Source organism: Coffea arabica, chromosome 11e, assembly GCF_036785885.1.
Source record: "Coffea arabica cultivar ET-39 chromosome 11e, Coffea Arabica ET-39 HiFi, whole genome shotgun sequence".
Lineage (NCBI taxonomy): Eukaryota > Viridiplantae > Streptophyta > Magnoliopsida > Gentianales > Rubiaceae > Coffea > Coffea arabica.
The window spans coordinates 46637266-46655349 of NC_092331.1; the positions used below are offsets into that span (position 1 = coordinate 46637266).

Genomic DNA, 18084 nt, shown 5'->3' on the forward strand with positions numbered 1-18084 from the left:
CAACAGTAAGGCATGGTTTGCTCCATAAGTGCATGTAATTGTCATATATTTTGTCCATCCTAACAGTTATTGTGCTACGGACTTTTACAATCAACTCTAAGTTGGTGCCTAATAATACACAAGTTGTGGCATGGACCTTAGATGAGGCACCACTCTAAATTTTGCTTTGTACCTCACCAACTTTGTTCATTGGCTCCAATTCCATGATACCTAATTGCCCCTAATCAGGTTACTTTTAGGTTGGATGTCTGCGACATGTAAATCGTTTTGCATTTGCTGCTTATGTCTGTCTAAGGATATTTTGACATATCATACAAGAATTTTACTACGATCACTATCAGGATGGAAATTTAAGGAGCGGAGCCATGCAATAATGTTTGTTCCAGAGGCCAGTGCCTTATTATTCTTGTGCTTTACTTGCATATTATGAATTATCATACATGCATGTCTAGTTGCCTATAAAGCAAGTCCATTTCTCATTGCTTCCCTCCTGTGCATTCTGTCCCAAGAAAACAAGAAAACTTCCCCCATGGCTCCAACGAAAACATCCTCCACTTTCAATGCCTCCTCCTCCTTCCTCTTCTTCTCCATCCGCCACTCGTTTCTTGTTTATTCTTTTCCTCAAAAACAACAAAAAAAACCAACAGTTTCAAGTCCTTAACGTGGCTGCCTCCATTCATCAAACTCTTCAACTCTTCTAAATAACAACTCCTCCGTCCCCCACCATTGCTGCCAACACCGCCACTACTGCCAATTCATCCGTGTTCTCATTTTCTCTTCATCCACGCATTTCTGTGGTGAAACCCCACCACCAAAACTATTCTGCACTCACAATATCCCGACTCGCCTCTGACTCAACTCGAGTCAACTCCATCAACTACAAGCTTCAACTCTCTATTTCTCAAACTGTTCATCAAAGGCTCATCCAACCTGAGACCTGTAATCCCCAGTAACCTCAGGGGAAAGCTAGGGAACCTTTGAGTACTTAGCCCGGGTCCGGTTGGGCTGACCCGTTAAAGAATTCTTCATGTCCATAGATACTGGAAGCGACGTTTGCTGGCTCCCGTGCCAACCTTGTGACTTTTGTTACCAACAGTCCGACCCGATTTTTAACCTGCCCGGATCATCCACTTTTACTACCCTATCGTTCTCTTCCCGGCAGTGTAATTCCCTTAAAATCAACGGTTACGGTGATGACACGTGTCATTATTATGTGTTTTATGGGGATGGGTCATTTACATACGGGACTTTGGCACGGAAACGGTGATGTTTGGGAGGTCCGGTTCGATTAGCAATGTTGCTGTCGGATGCAGGCATGATAATGAGGGATTATTTTCTGGCTCAGTTGGCTTAATTGGGTTAGGAATTCAATCGCCATCATTTCGTTCACAAATTAAAGCGACGTTGTTTTTGTATTGTCTAGTGGACATGAACTCCCATTCATCTTCAACTCTTGAGTTCAATTCAACTCCACCTAGTGGCTCAATTATTATTTCAATGATTCATAACTCGAAATTCGATATATACTTTTTTGTAGATCTTGTTGGAATTGGTGTTGGGAGAGAAAAATTACCGATTCAACCCTTGGTTTTTCAGGTTGGAAGTGACGGAACCGGGGGAGTTATGGTTGACTCGGGAATAGTAGTGACTCGGGCGTATGAGTCCCTGCGTGACACATTTGCTAAGCATGCTAATTAAGAACCTACATCCCACGAGTGGTTATTCTCTATTTGATACATGTCATGATTTGTCCTCTAGCCCTGATGAAGTGGAGGTTCCAACCGTGTCGTTTCATTTTTCTGGTGGGAAAATGTGGTCATCGAAGTCGAAAAATTGCCTAATCCCAGTTGATTCCAAGGGTAAGTTATGCTGCGCTTTCGCTCCTTCAGACTCAATTTCCATCATTGGTAATATACAGCAGCAAGAGACGTGCATCAGTTATGATTTGGCCAAGAAACTAGTTGGTTTCAGCCCGGATACATGCGAAGGCTATATATAGCTGTTTATTAAAATGAAAATTCAATTAGGATTTAATTCTAATAAAACTAGAATCTTAAATAACTTGGATTCTATTATTTATATAAATTGTACATTTATATTAGAGTAGATTAAGAGTGATATTCAAAACGTTAAAGAGCTTAGATCCAGTCCTTATTTTTGTCAAATTAGCAAGGGAATGTCAACACGACAATGCACAGTATTTAAAAGAAAGGTTTAAAATTATGAAAGATTTGTGATAACTAATTTTTTGCAAATGATAATTGTACTAATTTTTGATATACTGATAAATTGTACACTAGTGAATCTCATGTATACATTAATTAACCTACTACATGTACTGTTGATGTAATAAAGATTAAACCATCAAAGTTCTTCCAAAAAAAAAAATAATAATAAAGTGTAAGTTTAGAACTTTCAAACGTACGTAATAGGTAACCTCGATCTCATCAATCCTTGGAACAAATTTCTAACGATTACTGAAGGGAAGAAATATGTGGATTTTATCTCCCTTGTATAAGCGATTGCGACTTACCAAGTTATTGATTCTTTTCTGCAACCTTTTCATGCATGTTCCATCGGCACAAAAAGTAATTGTTGATTTGATAATCACTATAGCTTAATAGACCGAACAAGAATGTAACAGACACTGTCTTTGGCCTACATCACAATATCTGTTTCTCAAGGATTACACTATATATTTTGATCTCTATTTAGATTATTCAAAACAAGACTGCAATCCATAGCTACCACCAATAGGTGAAAGTTCTGGAACAACCATAACCATATAGTTTTCAGTTTAGGAGTCATTTTCTTGTGTTGTGATGAGATGTTATATGGATTCTTGATCATTTTGGAACCATTCTCGTCATTTTATCTGGGTGGCAACTTGCATGTAGAGTAATGGTGGTTATAATTAATGCACAACCTGGCTATTGTGAACTTGTATCCCTTTCCATCGACTTGCTTTCCAGTTGATTTCCCTTTTGCTGTCAAATGCTATTGATTTTCAGTGGATATTCAACTTGCTGGAGTAGACGAGCCTGGCTAAATCGGGTCTTGGTTCACAAAATATTGGCCACTTTTACGTAATTAAATGTCAGAAAATTAGTCAAAAAAAGTTCAAGATATTAAGCCATTATGTCAGCACAAACACAAGGAGGTGGGTAGGCATGTTAATGAGTAGGATTTGAATTGGATCTTTTGATCTAAATCCAAACCCATTAAATTTAGTTACACCCAAACCTAGATTTTGAAACCCTTATGGGTTTGAAAAATAAATCTGAACCTAGATCCTCGTGAGTTTAGGTATCTAATGGGTATTCGTAGGTATTTTTCTATACTTACAGTGAAGAATTAAAGTAAAAATATTTTAAAATATATAGAGTTCAAAAATAACATAAGTGTCATCTAATTTTGTTTTCAAGTAATAAAATTAACATTCAAGAAATTGAAATGAAATAGAGAGGGAGACAGAGGAAACGGAGGCGAGCAATAGATAGGTGAGATTAGATGGTTTTTTCTTAGATTAAGAGCATATTATTTAATCTAATAGTCATGAAGTATTACTATATTCGATCCAATAGTCATAGGATATTAGATTATTTTATAAATATATATATATATATATATAGGGTTGAAAACAAAAAAGTCCCCTGTGATATATCTAATACACAGAAAAACCTTTGGTGGTTTTAAAACATACAAAACGACACCTTATGTTTTGAATTAAATTGTAAACTAACAAAATTCGTTAAATTTAATGAAAATGACAGTCTCGGTCGTTAAACTTACCGGATTCCGTTAAATTTACTGGATTCTATTAAGTTGTCCGTTAAATTTACCGGATTCTGTTAAATTTAACGAATTTTGTTAGTTTATAATTTAATTCAAAACATGAGGTACCGTTTTGTATGTTTTGAAACCACATGGGACTTTTCTGTGTATTAGGTATACCACAGGATTTTTTTTTGTTTTTAACCCATATATATATATATATGTATGTGCCTCTAGATAAGGTCTGATTTGGATTTGGATCACAGAATATTAGACCGAATCCAAATCCAAAACTTTCTTACCTACAGATAGAATTTGACTCCGAGTGAAATCTAAGTTTGAGAAATTAAACCCAGATCCTATCCAAAATATATTGGATCTGGGTAAGATTCGTCGATCGATTGACATATTTAGAGGTAAGTATGAATTAAGTTAATTCCGAGTTGCGAATGCCTTTTGATCCTATTTTAGTTTGGAGTTGTATTGATTAATGATGAGTGCCTGATTGCCTACAAATTGAATGTGAAGGCTGGAACTGGACCAAATGATGGACTACGATGCATACCCTCTTCATTTATGAACAGTTCCTTCTTGATCTTAGTCGTGATTCCATCCGCCAATTCCTTCATAACTTATATGAAAGATTTGAGAATCCACCAGAGCCACCGAGACCTTTATTAGGGATGGATGTCACGGGCGTGATTATTTCTACATTTGTAGCTATTCAATTTTAAATGGGACTTGGGTTTCTTGTAGTTTGTATTAAGGACCTATGGATTTCAAACCTTTACCATATGTTGTCTCATCGTGACGTGATCTGAGTGTTAAAAAGGTAGACCTCCAGACCACATGCATTCCCTGGTATTTCCCTTGGGATCTCTAGTAAGCATCAAAAGGGGATTGATTATTCCTAAACTTTAACTCTACTATGCAAAGAAGCAAAAGGTCCTTAGATTACCAGGATATTTTGATTTTTGTTATTTAATATATCATTGCCTTGATGAAATCATATTGAATAAGTTATGGCATATAGATTGTTACTTGGTTAAATAATTGACAAAATAGAATAATGATATTATTGGTTTTTTCTTGTTAAAGCTGCCTTCCATGTGTGCTCTCCGACATCTAAACTCACATAATTTCTTCCAACAAGAAATTGATATCTATACTCCCTCCATCCCATTTTGTAGATTTCTTTTCTTTTTACATTCATCTCAAATTATAATCCAATCTTCAATTGAAAAATGTTGATGTAGTTAATTTGTAATTTCTCTAAAATGCCCTAGACTTGTTTTCCTTCTTTGATAAACTTGTTTTCCTTCTTTATCCATCTTAAATTGTAGTCCATTTTTCAATTGATGAATATATATGTAGTTAATTTATAATTTCTCTAAGATACCCTTATTTAATGTAGGTTATTGTTGAATATAACCTAATTTATTTACTATAAAGCTAAATAGTTATACTCCATTTAATGTAATTTATTTACTGTAAAGCTAATTAATCACTAATCATGCTCTTTTAATGTATTTAGTCATACTCCATTTTTTCTTTTTCCTTCAGTGGGTATCCGGATACATTGAGGTGATTCCACAGCCAGCCAACCAGTACCCGGGGGGCTCATACTCCATTTAATGGAAGGATATTTTGAAGAGGAAGTAATTAACTCTCATGATTTGGAGCCATAGGCTGTACCAGGCAATTAAGAGCCTCAAAGCCCACAAAGTTACAAGAAAATATTTTAGAATTAAGAATTGGGCAGGGGCCGCGCGGACGCAGGCCCCCTCTACTACAAATTATGACGTAGGCTCAACCAACTTGGGCTGACCTTAGGCGGGCACCCCTCCCAAGTGCAATGGAGGTCACCAACTTAGGCTATGGGGCTTCTTGATCACCCATTGACCCCGTCCAGGTAAGTATGTTTCCAAGTAGTTTCCATGGATATTTAAATATGCATTACAAGGCTTGCCGTCTCCTGTCTGTCCCGATGTGGGATAATGCTTTCTTCAATGCTTTTGTCATTCTTTCTATTCTTTATTGTGGGTCCTAACTCCTAGCTAGTAACAACTAACAAGATAAAAAGAAAATCAAATTAATAGTCAATAAATATACATAAGTTGCAATTTTATGGAGATTCTATGGCCCCTTTCAGGTATCACACTCACAAGCAATAGAAGTGTTATGGACCATTAAATTAAATATAATTACATATTTAATATTTAAACTATTATATTTAAGGAGAGATACAAACTGAAGGAATGGTATTCAAAAGGTATCATAGGATTTTTTACAATCTATCTTTAAGTGTTTTAAGATGTCTAATTGCAATGACCTTTTCCCTTTCTCCTTTTTCATTTTTGTCTTGTAATATAGTACAGTGAACTTTAGAAGAGGAAAAGTTTCATTTTAGTAATTATCATCCCAATTAAAACATTTGAAGTTGGATATGCATGAGAGGTGAGGGTACCATGGAAATAACAAAATACTAAGAGCCAAATGATGCTATCACTTGAAAAGAGAAGAAACTATAGTTCTAAAGATTAGATTGGATACAGATAGTTTCAATGGATAAACTGTCTTTTTAAGAGTTTACTTTTCTCTTTACCTTCATGAAACTAATTTGACTCTCAGCATAATCTAGCATAATCTGACTAGAGTAACCATCGAACACCACCAGATAAAAGCACTCACAATCACACAAAACATCCACACAAATTACCTTTTTAGTTCTTTGGGCATGGCTCCTTCTTAAGAAGCAATTTACGTGAAATTGTAAAAAAAAAAAATTAGTGGACCAAGAAATTTTCTTTTTTCACAAACCATTTCTAATTTATAAGGAAAAAGAATAGGTGACCAAAAAAAAGAACGGGGAAACAAAAGAAGAAAACTAGAAATCAGGACTCAAAAAATATTTGCAGTAAGTAACTGTTAAAGTTTATAGATAGGACTTTTAAGAAAGCTGGGTGTGCATTACTGCATAGTGAAAGAAAAGTCCAAAGCCATCAACCTTTTACACCCTGAATACAAAGAAAAAGTTAGCACAATTTTTCTTCAATTTCTGCTGCTCTGCACTCCTCTCAGATTTTTGCCAAAGAAATAAATAGTTGTCGTGATCAATCAATCAAACCCAGAATGTAATTTGTAAACTTTCAAGTATATTTCTAAAGCTTTCACTCTCACTACATATTCTCTCCTTCTCTAATTTCTCCCATCTGATCAGACAGACAATTCACACCTCCTCTCTTGGGCCACCCACGGCTTCTTCTGGTCAACGCATCAGTCCTTGCAGGTATTCTCTTCTTCATCTGGATACGAGTCCTTGCCGGTCACGGCTTCTAAGGTCATAACGTAGTTTGCAGCTAACTATATGTTGATCCTCTTGATTCGGATTGGAAACTCGTATTTAATTACAGAAATTAATTCATAAACAATGTCAGGATGGGATTCCTCAACGTCTTCAACACGTCCGCATACTCACCGTTCTTGAGCATCAGCATGAGAGAGCCTTGGAAGACATCAACAATGTCAGGATGCGATTCCAAACTACGGTCAATGATGAATTTGCTTGAGTTGGTGGTGGTGCTGGAGGGCAGGCCCTGGCCGGCAACTGGTGGAACTTTCCAAAAACTGCGGCGGCAAAAACTATGGCTGCAGTGGTCGTTTTCAGACTGGAAATTAAAGGATTTGGATTGGAGGAATTAGAACTATATTTGAACTCGAATTACATCTGAAGTAGCTTTGATAATGGTGAAGTTTCTACTGTTCAGAGGCCTAAAAGAAGGATGTTTGAAATTGAAAATGGGGTGATATAACTTTGAGGTTAGATTACTGTGGAGGAAGGAAGATGGTGATGGTGATGATGCCATGGTCAAAGTTGAACCCATTGATGAAAAATTTTATTGTTTTTTTCTCTGTGTTTTGGGGGGAAAGATTTTAGAGGTTTTGTGGAGTGAAATTGTAAAGGAGTGGGGAATGGGTTTGGATGAGATGCTGGAGTTTATGAAAGAGGAGCGAGGAATGAAGGACCGGTTTTTTGGATTGATGGTCTGACCGGATTTCAGCTTTGCTGGTCTGACCGGACCTTGAATGATTTGCTCAAATGTAAGAATTTTTTTTTTTTTTGGTGAAAGCAAGAAATATATTAACTAATTGTAAAAGGCCGAATTTTCGGCCTCTCTTACTTAAAGCCATTTAATTAATTAATATTATTACCGTGTTGTCCAATCTACCCTTACTTCTAAAGAGAATTACATTATTTTGACTACTTACCTCCTTACAACGACTCCATATCTATTGAATTAATTACCACTCTTCTAACAAAAAAAAAAAACTACCACTGTTTGAAAATACTAGAATAGTTTAATTATTTTAAATTACTATTTTCCAACCAAAAATTATACTAATTATTTTTAATATCTTTTCATTAGTAGTACTCACACTGGATGTACCTTAACCACTAGTTATTAATTATTTTACTAGTAGTTTACTTGGTTAATTTATTTTTTTAATCGTTGATGTTAAGGTCCTATCCTATCTCAATCACTAAGGGATAGTGGAAGTTGAAAACTAACTAAATGAGTGACTTAACGTGCAAATTTAATAGATATCATGGGAAAGAAAGTGGGGATGGACGTGAACAAGTTGATATTATAGGAGATAAAGTAAAAGATGGAAGTTAATTTGAGTGGTAGAGTTATTTTAGGAAGAAGGGGGGCTTCATGTGAACTAACTCCAACTATCAGGAGTCTAATAGCAGTTGAATTTCTACGTTTCAAGAAGAAAACCATAAAAACAGAGAATAAGAATTTCAATTGAATAAAAGTTGACATCAAAAGATTGAGCAAAGGGAGAGAATACAAGAATTCGACTCTTCCAACAATGAATGCGTAAGGCTGTGAACTCTTCTTCAAATATTCCTTAGTTTCCTCTTTCGCTAATCAAAGATTTTCATTCTTAGGAGCCCTAAAAGATGTCTGAAATATGAGGTACAAGTTTTGTCAGTTTTGATAAGAAAAGCAAGATGAACCAATATTATTAGAGTAAGAGAAATGGTGCAAAAGAGGTCAATGCAGACGGTTTCTTGAATACTAGTGACGATTTGACAGTTTGATGGTAATTAATTCCCCCCTAAAAGACACGCTTGATTTTCAGATTTGGTTTCAAAATATGTTATTAAGGCAAACTAACTCCTGAATTTCTAAGAATTAAAGTATTTAGAAAATTCCTTTACAGCCCAAAAGATTTGATATTGGACTGGTTTTGAATTAACTAATCCTATTGGTTAAATTGAGTTCAAAGTGTTTTGAAATTAAACCCGCGAAATATAATAATATAGTGAAATTTCGTTTTCATAAATTGGATTATTTTAAAAGCCCAAATTTGTAGCAATGACCCAATATTAATTAGACACCTTAAAGAATTTATTTTAAAAGTCCAGTGTTGTTATAAAGACCCAGTTGTGAATAAATGAACTCGAAGACTCTTTTAAGTGTCCGTCAAGTCTAAACTCAAATACATTTTGAACTAATGTAGGCCCGTTTACACTAAAATAGGAAGTTTCTTTATGAATATATGAATTTAGACATTTTCTAAAAGGAAAAATTTTCAAATCAGGGAACCTCCTAAAAATTAAAAACTTTCTAAATTAGAATACTTTCAAAAATGGGAAGCTTTTCAAATTGGAAAACATTTTGAAAAGGAAACTTTCTAAATTAAGAAACTTTCCAAAATAGGAAAATTTATCTTCATAAACTATTCAAGTACATTTTAGAAAATGTCCAAACATATATATATATATATATATATTATTGATTATAGGTTTGAAGCAAGTTTGAGGCCATGTTAAGAATCACTTCCAGTGAGTAGTTGAAGTAGGTGGTGCTTGTCCTTCTATATTTTTAAAATGCTATATACATATTTTTTCAAATGAAAGACTTACTTGTTATATGTAAAATGGATCATGTAGGCTTATTTGAAATTCTTTTCTATATTATCAAGTATGAAATGAAAGAAATATGCATGTAATATGTGAAATGAATTTATATTGAGAAAAATTGTAAACCGTCATGAAATAAACGGTAGGAACTATAGTTGTGATATGTTATGATAGTCATGGTAACTGTTGTGCTAGACCGATGGACTCATGTTATATTATGTGGTCAAACGGTAATCTAGAAACCTTTTGATTGCCCTCCTGGAAGGCGTTTGATTTCTAGATTTAGTACTCAAAAGTCGGATATTATGTGTACTTGTTTATGAGTTATGCCTTGCGAAAGGAAATGACGTGAACCGCATGTTATATGATTTACAAGAATTTTCTACAAATATGATCATATCATGTTACTTGTTTCTATGTCGTATTCGATGGAGGCCACCTCTAGAACCTAGGAATTAAGTGCCATATTGAATGGAGGTCACTTATATGTATGCCACCAACTTTTCAATAAAATATGTATATGTAATATATGAAACAATGCTAAAGGTTTTCATGTTGATATATGCATATGGAATTGCGTGACTAAATTTGTAAATATGTAGTATGTATATAATTACATGATCCATAGAAGAATGCATACGTCATTCAACCTACATTATCTTTACTCTTCTTGCAGATCAAGAAGTGAAGAACGATTAAGTTTAGCAGATTAGAGAGAGATAAATAAACTGACAATCAACTCAAGGAATTATAAAGTAAAGTGTTTAGCATGCGTATTAAATGAAGTGCTCATACTTAATTTAAGAGTTTGAAATTCTCATGTTATAATCATACCGATTACTATAGATGATGTGAATTTTTATTGGTTTTAATATTGGCGCGGTTATCAATGGAGTAACTGTAAGTTTTAAATTTTAGTGAATTTTATAAGTTATAATTAAAATGCATAGTATTTGTGAGAGTAGGATTTCATAGATATGGTGTGCCACATTATAAAATTGGTCTAGGGATCCGGATTTAGGGTATCACACTAATCATGTCCATCCATGTGAAAAATGTGGGATTGAAATCCCTTCAATGTCTTCTTTGAGTAGTATTTGTGCATCACTTTGCTCAATGGTAAATTTTGAAAAAAATTATATTTAGAGAAATCATACTAAAAGAAATAAATCTTACTTTGTAAAAAATATAGGATTTTTATCTTGTATACATATTAGTGAGTATAAACACGTGTTATGTAATCTCAATTTGAATTTAATCTTCAATTTTTACATATGTGACATACATCAATATTTGCTAGTGCATGCATTGTCAATATAAAAGGGTAATATGCATCTTTCTAAGGTAGAAGTGAACATAATGTGAAAAAATGCATTATAAGTTTCCTAAGCAAAAAGAAGACGATTTTAACACACTATTAAAAGTTTTAGGCATTATACATTTTACAAAAAACTAATCCCAATTTCAAGTTCAAGTAGCTAGTCATGGTAAAACATGAAGAGAGAAACAATCATCGGTTGGGCTGAAATAATAAGTTTAGTCCAGTCAAAAGCAGAATATGGCATCAATGGAGCTCATTCAACAAAGTATTAAGAGCATCTAAAGTGGAGTAATCCTGCCCGCTGATTGAGGGAAACATGATGCTTCTTTTCATTAAAAAGTTCAAAGAGTGCAGTGGTGCATCTTTTGGGTCTGATGCTCACCTTCAACCTCATAGAAGTTCATTTGGACTCCTCCCTCCTCTCACAGTAAAGGAGTGGAGTAGATTATTCACGTTCGACAAAAAAAAAAAATCTAAAATGGGACAATATGATTTACTAAGTAAGCCAAATCATGGTAATTAATATGGCAATGGTGATTAACAATTAGTGAAAAATTTTGCTTAAAAAAAGCGTAAATAGTAGGCAACAATAGGAAAAGTATTGGCACATGACACGCGTTGTTGAAAACATAGGAAACACCTCTAATAACATACCAAACACCAAAGCCAGACCTGTAGGAATCAAAAGTTTCAATTTGTCCCTCCAAATAACATAACTAAATTTTTGATTAATTTGTCCTTATTAATAAGATAGCTATTGGACTAATTTGCCCCTATTTAAAAAGCAAAACTAGAGAAAGGATCGTTTAGGGTTACGGTAGTTTACTAAAAAGTGCTTCACCAAAAAAGCTTTTAATAAAAGTACTTATTAAGTGCTTAAGTGTTTTTAAATATATTATTTAGATACACAGTTCAATGAGTACTTATTGTATTGGATAATATATAATTTGAAAATTTTAAATGTATTTGTCCCTCTATTTAGCTCATAATATAGGATAAAATTATTAAATTTAATCTTTTATATTTTAAAATACAAAAGCTATTCTAAAAGCACCAAGTTTGAGCTTTCACTAAAAGTACTTTCAATAGCAAAAGCTCTATTCCTAATTTTATGAAACGATATTTATCAAACATCTCAAAAGTACTTTTACCACCTAAAAGTGTTTTTTTTTTTTATCAAAAACACCGCAACTCCAAACGGGGCTAAAGCAAAACACGAGTTTGGACTAGTTTACTCCTACTAATTAATTATATAACCATATTTTCCTAATCAATTTTGGTTTATAAAAAGGTAGACATATAAATTAAGACTTGTGAACTAGAGATTTGGTGAGTTTGAACCCGGTCCAAAATAAAAAAAAATTTGCATGTTGGCTTTAGCCTAAACTGCACAAAGCTCACATATGTAAGGGCTCGATCTCAATCTATTTGTTAATATCGAGTTCGGGTTGATATTGGACTAATTTAGATTTAACAAGTTTACATTTTATATATACTAGTTTTTTGGCTTAGGCAGTGCATAAGCTTGCCTAGACTGCTGCCCAGGTTATGTGATTTTATTGAGAATGTAAGCTTAATAATGAGGGATAGATTGGGGAGGATTCTAAAATAAAAATGATCAAGAATAAAGTACTTGGACAAACTTTAAATAGTTGGAAATTGAATACACTATATATTTGACTCCATGACTTGCTTCATGAATTGTTGGACATACTTTTTAGTACCATAAAAAAACCCTTTCCCAGTAAATACATGAAATGGTGAATTCTTTTCTGTTTATTTTATGAAAGCTAATTCATAGTCTTGCTTCATCAACCACTTTGCTTGTTCTAAACTCATCCACCTATGAGATCACAAGTATAGAGAAAACATAATTAAAATCTCACACTCTAGATGTCTTAATTATGCTAAGAATGAAAACGACATATAAGTCTGCAAATAGACTTTAATATTAACACTCAAAACCTCAAGGAGATAAGAAAGCGTTACAATCAAAGTTTGGATATGAATTAGATAACACCTCTAAGTTTCTAAGTCGTTAATTTCTTGTACAAGTAGCTTGGAAATATTTCATAACTAGCAACATCTAAAATAAAATGTATTGAACATTTGTAAATCCAATCTTCCAATATGTTAACATCTTGGCTGTGCACCTTATAGTTCATAACACGAGCATTTTGCGAACAAATATGAATATACGCCAAAATTGGTTTAGCACTTCAAAGAAAATAATTGAAAGATCCACAGACTATCAAAGTATGGTAAAAAGTTGCTTTGTTTTATTAAACAATTGTAAAGTCAAAATTCATATATTATCTTCACCTTTTTAAAAGAGTGGAGACAACTAATAAAATTGTGATTAATTATTGTGAAATCATTCCGAATATTGGCAAACACTTGCATCATGTTTGTTGATTATTGTCTTACGTGCATCTCAGATATTGTCACAGAAGATGGAAGGATCTTAGAAAAGACTCAACTTTGCTCCGCAAATTAGTTGGTTTTAGGTGATTTTGTCTAAAGATGCAAAGCATCCAAGTGATCCTGCCACGGAATACTTCATACAAGCACACTCTACAAACATAGCGTTACATTGTAGGCTTGAGTAGTATTGCATGATTTACAGCATTGATGTGTGTTGTACTATTAAATGTGTGTTCTGCAATACACTGATGATTAAACTTTTCTTTTTTTCTTTTTGTAAAAGATTAATCTATAAAGTTGTACTACTGATAACTTGATGAGTGATGATGATTAAAGAAGGACTATCTTTAGGTGCTTTGAAGCGCTTATAAGATTGGTGGTAACCATTCCTGTTTATAGTAAAATGGGAATGACTTCTCTGATAATGATATCCTCCTCTTCGGCTTCCCTTATAATTTCTCTGCCTTAGTGTGGGAAACTAAGGAACATATGGCGCTAGTAATTCTTTTTTTTTTATAAGAAAGGTCATTTCATTCAAACAAACCTACACTAATAGTAGAAAATATATTAAACAAACATGACACAGATACATATAGAAGTAAAATCAATCAATATAACATATCTATATGTTAGTAATTCTTAGTCATAGCATGATGAAGTCAGATTGTTCTTTGAATCTAAATCCACGCATTGCTGCCCTAATTTTGAAGTCAGATTGTTCTTTGAATCTAAATCCACGCATCACTGTCATTTTGAGACTCAGAGTTCTCTTCAATTTCATAAATTAATCATGAAAATAACCTCTCAAGAAAGTTAAATCCAACTCTAATTAATAGGATTTCAACGTGTTTGCCTGAAAATTAAACTAACAACAACGCTAATTAATTCCGCTAAAAACTAAGTAAAGTCCAACAAAAATTCAATTCTAAATCCAGTGCCACCACATTAAGGCACTCGCAATTATATAATTAGTGTGTTGTTGCATCTTTTTTGACATTATGTGTTCATGTTATGCACTTAGGAGGAGCATTAATAGACAAATCATATTAAATTGAAATTAGAGTTTCAGCAACAACAAAAGTTGCAAAAAAAAAACACTCTCGTCTCCACACATATATACCATCACACAAAAACAATGGATATAATTATGAACTTTGAGAAAAACTGAAACAAGAACAAGAATTAGGGATTCAAACACTATTAAATCCGCTGAGCATTCCTTCAATTCAACATGCAATTTACATCAAATTGAAAAGGCGAAAACATAAAAATTCATTGAACTGGTCAAGAATTTTTAGTTATTAACCAAAAGAATAAAACTTTTTTTTTTAAAACTTGAAAAGAGTAAGAAAAATCAATTTGATAGCAGCAGTTAATGTTTCGAAATATAACTTTAAACTTTCAAAGTCTAACCAGAAAGCATACTCATGAACTTGTGAGTGCCTGCTGACTATTATGCTATTACAATTTCTGTTTAGTGCGAAATAATGCAGAGAAAAGGATGATTCGGCTCAATTGCATAAACCTAGGAACGGCAGTCGAATGTAACTCAACCTGCTTTTTGTCGAAATAAACCTGGGATGCAGCATATACAAGCTTGAAGATTTCTTGTTACCTTCCATTGTCCTTTTCTTCAAAACCCAAGTAATTTTCTTCCAATCAGAATCAAATTTCTCTCAAACTCTAAGCTGTTCAGCAATTTTGATAAAAGAAAATGAAAGACAAAGTATGAGCCAAAAAGAGGCCACCATTAGATTTGAAGGCAGGTTCAGAACTCCAAGGGAAAGGGAACAGCCTGTAAAAGACATTTTTGTCCAAAAAAATTTTAGTTTTTCATGAATTACATTTTTCAATTATCTTTTTATTTTACGTATATCAAATCACTATAATACAATTTTTTTTTTTACAAAACTCCAGAAAATAACAATCCAAATGGCCCCTAAAATTCCACTTACCAAATTTTCAGCTCCACCTAAACTGACCACAAGCATTTTTTCATGTACAACGTATGTGCATGGGGAAAACACCCAAAAAAGATTTATGCCAACAATCCATCTCCGTTTTAAAATAAAAAATGGGAAAAATGGTGGGCAAGTGTAATATGGTGAAAAAGAATAGATGTTGCTCAACAAAATCAGATTGTTGTTGGAGGTCAAAGATTGTCACCGAAAACCTCAAATCCAGAAAGGCCCCAAAAGCAATATTCATCATGTAACATTGTAACTCTCTCATTTATAAGTTAACAAATGATAGCTTATGCCAAAAAAGAAAAAAAATCTTATGCATTTTTTTTTCTTTTCAAGAGAAAAAAATGTAAAACCAGGATTAGAATTTAGAATTCAAACATAATTAAGAGTTTTAATCATTGCTTACATTCAACAAGAGAAAAAAATGAAAAGCCAGGACTAGAATTTAGAATTCAAGCATAATTAAGAGTTTTAATCATTGCTTACATTCAACAAGCAATTTACATGAAAGTGACAAGGCCAAATGCCAAAAGAAAAAAAATTCATTAAACGGATAAAGAATTTTTAGTTATCATTGCCTACTGGATAAACTAATATGACTCATTCTTTAAAAAAAAAAAATTTTTGTCGGGAAGTAGCCGTTAAGGTCTCAATATAGGAATTCAAAATTTTCACAATGTAACACATTTGTGAGCCTGTGCTGGCATTTTTGCGGGATCTCTGAATTAGAAATCATGAATTAGAAATATTTTTCATCAATTTCTTCCACTCTTAACTTGTATCAGGTTAGGGCCAAAAAATAAAAAAATGGGATAATTTCAGAAACCTCCCCTGAGTTTTTTGATAATTTCATGTGGCTCCCTTAAGGTTTCAAAAATTACACCTACCTCCCTTACCCATTTAAAATGACAATACTAACCTTAATATTTTAATAAAACTCTCTTGTTTCCATGTCTATACAAAGGATGGATTTTTATAGTTTTTTCTTTTTCCTTCTTATTCATTTCTCTTATATTTCATTAGAAGTATAAAAGAACTATTGATATTGTCACTAATATCTATTCAGGTCAAACGTTAAACTAGTATTTTTTATGACTTTTAATATTATCCAATTCTTTTATAGCTCTTTTTTTTATATCAAAATGAAGAATAAATCAACAATAATTAAAAACAAATGGCTCAAAATCACTACCAAACTATGGTAGTTCCATCACTAAACTAGTCCATAAACTTTTATTAAAAAAAGTCCATAAATTTAAAAAACACAAGGTAATACTTTCTTCTCTATCTTAAAAAGAATCTATATTCTCAATAAAGCACTATAAAAAATAATTTATCATAGCAAAAGATTTATTGTTATAGTTAATTATTAAATAACAAATATTGGCATGACAAACTTGTGACTCTTATTTTTTATATAATTGTGTCAAATTACTTCACAATTGTTTAGAAGAATGAATTGAACTTTATAAGATAAAGGCATTTTAGGATATTTATTAAATTTTTGACCTTATTTTAAGGTTTGGTTACCGAAGTGTCAAATCAATGGAGGTAAGTGTAATTATAAAAACTTCAAGGGAACTAAGTGAAATAGTCAGAAACCTCTCCCTAAAAAATTTATATAAATAGCATGACTAATTAAATTTGGTCTTGACTTTCAAGTATATTAAGGGATCCACTCATGCACCATTTACTCTTTCTCCCATTCCCAAACAATTCACATCTCCCTGAGCCCACCCCACGCCGCCGCTGGTCATAAGTCTGCAGGTATTCATCCTCTTCTACATGGGAATTTTTCTTAAGGAAAGAGATTAATCACAAAAAAGAAATATCCAGTCTGGCATTGAATTGGTGCGAATGTCTCAGTTTTATTTAAATGTTGTAGTTGAATTTCTTGATTTTTTGAGATTCCACCTCGATTGTGCTTAGGTTGCCTGCATGCCATTCCCATTTGGTAAGATTAGAATTGATTTTTAGGATTTTATCTTGATTGTTTAGGGGTTACAGACTTATATGACAAAATCCTAATTCAGATAAGTTGTGCATGTATTGGATTTCGATTGAAATCCAATTCCCACTGTTTGAAATACATTTCTGCGCATGATTTTTTCATAGGATCTATTTATCTTCATCTGTTTGTGATTGTTTCTGCACATGATTTCTTATAGGATCTATTTATCTTCATCTGTTATGTTGATGTTTGTTATGTTGATCATTGTGGCAGAGAATCTTGGTTTTGCTAAATTAAGACTCCTGTTTCATTTCTTCAAACACATTTTTTAAGCCAAGTTTTACTTGTTCATTATTCTTCCCTCCTGTTTCATGCTGTAATCTGTAAATTGTACCTGTACTAGTATAAATCTTGGTGTTGTTTTGGGAGTTTCACCACAGAAGAATTGAAGAGGAGAAATAGAGGGATTTCTAAAGATCCTTTGTCGGAGAATAAATATTTTATTTGTTTATTTTGTCGAGCCTTTGAAAAATGCGGGAAAAAAGATCGTTAGTTTAAATTTGCGGATTTCCCAACTTTGCCCTTGCGGAACTATTGGAATATGGTGCAAAATAAAGGGAAAAACGAGTAACTTCTTTTCTTTTCACAGGCAAAATAACGAAAGGAACTTGAATTTGTTCTCTATCCTAAAGGACCTAAGCTCCCAAATAGA

The 18084-nt window shown here is 33.1% G+C and overlaps 1 long non-coding RNA gene and 1 other non-coding gene across 2 annotated transcripts; one reads left to right on the forward strand and one right to left on the reverse strand.

Moving 5' to 3' along the window:
- Positions 1-5532: 5532 nt before the first annotated feature.
- Positions 5533-5694, reverse strand: LOC113719786 (U1 spliceosomal RNA). Its single transcript, XR_003455031.1, has one exon. It is a non-coding gene; the product is annotated as a U1 spliceosomal RNA (small nuclear RNA).
- Positions 5695-6766: 1072 nt separating this feature from the next.
- Positions 6767-7960, forward strand: LOC140021728 (uncharacterized). Its single transcript, XR_011825674.1, has 2 exons — positions 6767-7063; positions 7212-7960. It is a non-coding gene; the product is annotated as an uncharacterized lncRNA (long non-coding RNA).
- Positions 7961-18084: the final 10124 nt, after the last annotated feature.